The 5776-nt window shown below is 40.1% G+C and overlaps 1 pseudogene; it reads right to left on the minus strand.

The window, feature by feature from the left end:
• Positions 1 to 615: 615 nt before the first annotated feature.
• LOC133744420 (sirohydrochlorin ferrochelatase, chloroplastic-like) lies at positions 616 to 4044 on the minus strand (annotated as a pseudogene).
• Positions 4045 to 5776: the final 1732 nt, after the last annotated feature.

Here is a 5776-nt window from a genome sequence, read left to right on the forward strand (position 1 = left end):
TGGATGTCTCGGATGATCTTTATCAGTCTCCAAGGGGGCTCTCGTGCGCATAAGAGACTATCCCTTAGCACTAAAGCTTCTGCCAGAGGTACTATGGTGGATCAAGCATTCCTCGTGGCCGCTACAAGGGGGTTGCCATGAGAATCTCGGATGACAAAACCACCTACAGCAGAGGACCTATTTACAGAGCCACCAAACTTTACTTTAACAGAACAAGCGAGAGGAGAGTTCCACTTTATAGTGGAAGGCTGGTTTTGGATAGATTCTCTCCCTGCTTGCCTATTTGAAGCCCCAATGTTAGCTAGCACAGCAGCTGAGGCTGCTACCACAGAACGTGGATTTGTTTGAGCATTTCTGAAGATTATATCATTTTTCGCTTTCCAAATTTGCCAGCATAAGGTGATTAGCTTTTCAAAGAGTTCGTTATCAAAAGACCCAGAGAGCAGTAAATCATGAAAGATTTTTAAATACCCTTTCATTCCATTTTAGAGTAGGAGGAATACCTGCTAGTCTCCAAACTTCCTTTGCAAAGTCACTTCTTCCGATGGTTAGTTAAACACTGAAGTTAAACTTCAATTCGGACAATTTTTTACTTGAGTTACAGACCCTTTGTTATCAGCATCTCAACAATTCAGAAACCAGCCCATATCTAATGGGGAACAAGTCCTGAAGTTCCATATAGCAAGTTAACGAAATATGCAAAATTAAGGCAGATTAGATTGGTAGATTTTCATTTTGAAAATTAACGAGTTGGTCTTCCTGAACCTCTCTCAAGCTTTCATTTATAATACTTCTTTTTCCTCTAGAAACACTCAAGTGAAAAACGACCACAATTTCATGGCACAGAGTTATTAGTTGTTTGGTGTCTGCAAGTATGTTAGTTAACTACTGCAAAGCTCAATGCCATATGACCAAAATCAATGTTGATGAAAATAATATAAATAAAAGTATCCTGAAATTTCTGTAAATTGTTTACTTGCTTTATCTATCAACAAATCCTTCAGAGCTCTGTATTAGATTAGAGAATAGAGAGAGACCATGGCTTCAATTGGTGTATCCAACTATCCACCGTGAAATTGGCCAAAACCATCAGCCACCAAAAATTCTAACCACTTGGCACGCTTCAAGCAGCACCCAAACAACCATAGTATTGCTCTCAAAATCACCACAATAGTATTACAGGAGTGCTCAAAATTGCTACCAAAGTTACACGATGGAGCTGCCATTTGCTTTTTCCAACACAAACACAAAACTTATCAGCATCTCCAGCAACACTGAGCAGTGACTGATCTTATCATTCGAAACATCCTGCAGCCAAATATCTTGTAAACTTAGAAACACAGTATCATTGTAGTTCACTAATAATTTGTTCGTCAATGAAGTTGAGCATGAAAACAAAAATATCAAGCAGAAGGTCCTTAGGTGTAGATCCTATACTTATATTTATATGTTTCTAAAATCAAGGAAAGCACATTCAAAGTTAAGCACAACTATAACATTTGGGGAAGCTTCAGAAACATCTGGACTGTAATGACTGATGTATAGGAAAGGAAAAAGAAGAGAATTCACCAGTCATACCACAAGTACAGGATGGAGGCCGAGAGGTTCAGTTACTATATAGGACACACTGGGATGCTCTTTTGCATCTTCAGTCCTTCAGCTATTAGGGATGGAATATCCTGTGGAATAGCACACAGTCCCACTTATTTTACTATTTTCTCTTAATCCCTCAAAAGATGATATCTAGAAAAATTTCAATTGTATTTGTACCCATGTACCTTGTTAATGTCTTCCCAGCAAGAGGAGAAATGGGCTTACAATGACACGGCCATCCCCTTGTTGAACGCAAGAAATAAATGCATACTGAATTAATGGCTCTCCCAACTTCTATCAAATTTCAGAAATAAAATGATTTCACAAGCAGAAGAGCATCAAGATATTCATCATGTACAACGTCAACGTAAATACAATTGCAGTCGACTAACTATGTAATTAAATCCAATAGTGAGAAAGATGTACTATTGGTGATTTACCATATGAGCAGGCTCCACTATGAAGTGTACCTGCTTCTCTCCCTAAATATAGCCACAAACTCATCTGAAATTCAATTAATTCAATATCACAAGATCTTCCAAACCCCGCCAAAAAGTGATTTCATAAATTTTTGATATCTTAATTAGCATCAGATTTGATTCCTCATGTGGTGCGAACCATGGTCTATGTTGATGACACCGTCTCTATCCCCAACCCCATGAGGATTTTGTTTAAATCCTCCATTACTGCTTCTCATGGACAACCCTATATTTAAATCTCTACATCTTGAGGGCTCTCCATGCAATTTTGAGTAGCTGAGGACTGCGAACCTAACATTTGTTCCGCTGTCGCTTGTTTGGGAGCTTTTAGTGGTAGATGCTGGGCAGATGATGACGGCCCAATTGACATGTCTGAGGCTGTGAGCTCCAACCCTTGAGCAGTCAACTAACAGCAGAGGACTGGTTCAGACACCTAAAGATAGCAAATGGTAGCTTGTCAGAAGGAAGGCAGGATTACATACATATAGGTGGGGCAAAAGTATTTTGGAAAACAATGGTGACGCGAACATGAATACATCAATGGAGCAGGCATTTTCTTGTTCCAAAACAAACAGCATACTCATCCGCATCTCAGCAACACGACTAAGGCAGCAATTGATCCTGTCGTTTACTACATCCTGCAGCCAAAGCCCTCATCAACTTAGACTGAAAGCACCGCCACAGTCCTCATCAACTGGTTTGGCATTGAAGTATGCTACATGCAAGGTCCCACGGGTTATGTCTATATGTTTCTAAACTCCATCAAGCTAAGCACAAATAGAGCTTTATGCAAAGCTTTAGAAACAGCTACAGAACAATGTCTTATGTTTAGGAAAAGAAAAATCGGGAAACTCCACATATGTACCACTAGTGGTGGATGGAGGCCAAGAGGTGCAGTTATTATATAGCACATACCAGGATGCTCCTTTGCAGCTTCAGTTGTTAGGGATGGAATATCCTGTAAAACGGCACACAGCTGATTCATGTAACCATTTTGCCTTAATCTATCTAACCACATTATTGAAAGCAACATTCAACTACATCCACGTACCATGTCCCAATGTCTTCTAGGTAAAAGGAAAAATGGGCTTACAATAACATGATTGGCCGCTTGTTGAACACATCAATTGAATGCATCTTGAATTGATGGTTCTAGTGTTGCTTGTTTGGGAGCTTTAAATGGTAAACGCCCGGCTGATGAATAACGATCCAATTGACATGTTCGAGGCTGCGAGCTCCAACCTCGAGCAGTCCAATTAACAGCAGAGGAGTGGAGTGGTTCTAAGATCTAAAAATGGCAAATGGTCGCTGGTCAGATGGAAGGTAGAGTTACATGCATATAGGTGGTGCAAGGTACTTTGGATAACAAACAAAAAGAAAAATGCAGCTTCACAACTCCATTAACTGATGCACTCGCACCATACCAAACGATTAAACAGATGCTTCCTGTGTATCATTCTTCTCCTAGATATGATAATGGCCAACTGCATGGGAATAGCAATCATTGGGATTTTGGGATAATTTCTACTGAAAACTTCCTTGTTCAGGCATAACTCCTGAGTCCGCACTGAATATTGTTATCCCCTCACCTATTCTCTATTTCTCTAGGATCATTATAAATGAAAAGTTTTACATAGAAGCCCTTGTCAAGCTAATTAAGTTATAATGAAATAAGGCAACACCTGTTACAGAGTCATAAAAGCAAAAATAACCTTGTCATTGATCCACTGAATATAAGATTGGCCTAATCTTATATGAAGAGACTAACAATCACCTTGGTTTCCAATTCAATCAGTTAACATATGTAAAGATATGACAGAATTCGAGGAGCATTTCTGTTCAAACTAGCAATAAAAACAAAGGCAATTGCTTGAATCTGCAAAACATTTCAGATTATCGAGGAAGCACCCATTTCCACTATCTATATTAGACCACATTTGATTAAAGAAGAAATGAATCCATTAAAAGCCAAAAGGAATACCTTACCCTGTGAAAGTACTAGAATGGCCTAGAGGGGGGGTGAATAGGCAATTAACAATTATTTGCAATCAATTTTCCTGGACGTTGTTGAGGGATTGGAAAAACCTATCTATCCCTAACCAACAGTACAAAGCATTTACCATATGCAAGCATAAGAATAAATAACAGAAAAGTAAAGAACACAAGAAAATGTTTACGCAGTAAAACCCTCAAAAGTGAGGTAAACAACTGCGGGCCTCGGGCCAAGTGTTTAAGCACACACTATAAAATAGTAAACAAAATACAAGGTAGGGCTGGGCATTTAGCCCGAAAACCCGAATATTGGCCCGGAACTGGCCCGGGACCGACCCAAACGGTCCGGGCTCTAAAAAATAATTTCATAGTTTTGCAAGGTCCGGCCCGAAAGCAATATAAACGGTCCGGGCCGGGGCCCAAGAAATCAAAAAAAAAAAAAAAGCCCGAAGGCCCGAAGGCCCGTTTATTGACCTTTTCTATTAACTATATAATATTTACCCTACTTTATCTTCCTCTTTTCACTGCCGCACGTTCCCTCTCTTCTTTTCTCCTGCTTTTCTTTTTCTTCTTCAGTTCTTCTTCTCTCATCTCCTCTCTTATTCTCTCATTTCTTTTCTCCTCCTCTTGTCTTCTTTTCACTGCCGCACATTCTCCTCCTCTTCTTCTACTTCTTTTTCTTCTTCAGTTCTTCTTCTCTCATCTCCTCTCTTATTCTCTCATTTCTTTTCTCCTCCTCTTGTCTTCTTTTCACTGCCGCACATTCTCCTCCTCTTCTTCTACTTCTTCTTCTTCTTCTTCTCCTCTCTTATTCTTTTCTCTTCCCTTTCTTCTAGCTGTGTTGATGTAAACAGAGTTGCAGAGAGGGGTCAGTTTCGTTTCAGTTTCCAGATCTGAACCAGATCCATGCCATGTTGGGGAGAGGGCCAAGAGAATCATGAGCTTGAAGGCTTGTATATTTTGATTTCGATTGCAATTTTCTTCAATATCTTGTGTTGATCTTCTATTTTCTTCAATATCTTGTGTTGATCTTCAATTTGTGAGAAGTAAAACCAGATCATAAACCAAATCTCAAGATGATGCAAAAGGCCCGAAAACCCAAGAAACCCGGCCCGGAAACTTCGGTCCGGGCTCTCCCAGGTCCCGACCACCGGAAAACTTGATTTGAGACCGACCCGGAAACTTCGGGCTCGGTCCCGGTCCCTGTAAATATGGTGCCGGTCTGGGACCGTGCCCAGCCCTAATACAAGGTACACTTACAACCTCTCGGATAACTCTGGACTCGGTTATCTCTAGCAAAACTCTTTTAGCCAGTTGAACTACCTCTCAGTAATTTGTCTACATGTCACGCCCCTGATTTTTCACTCAATTAAAAATCGATATATAACCCCATAATTATACATGCGTGAACGTTCAGCCATCAATACCAAATACCTGGAAAACTTTTTCCCTTTATACAACATACATATTGATGCCCTGAACCCACTATGTCAATATTGACCCGCCCACAGAGTCATATATTACATAAGCTTACGAATTAAATTGTCAACAACAAGATAAAACGCAAAAGCTTCTTAGAGTTTACTACATAGCGGAAGTCATAACAATGGCAAAACCAAACAAGTTTGCCTCCTACCAGTTCTGCTGCCAACAAGCTACTTCAGCTTCAGCCCCGATTATCCTACCCTGCAGGATTAACCCCTACACCGTTG

Source organism: Rosa rugosa, chromosome 4 (genome assembly GCF_958449725.1).
Source record: "Rosa rugosa chromosome 4, drRosRugo1.1, whole genome shotgun sequence".
In the NCBI taxonomy this organism is placed as follows: Eukaryota; Viridiplantae; Streptophyta; class Magnoliopsida; order Rosales; family Rosaceae; genus Rosa; species Rosa rugosa.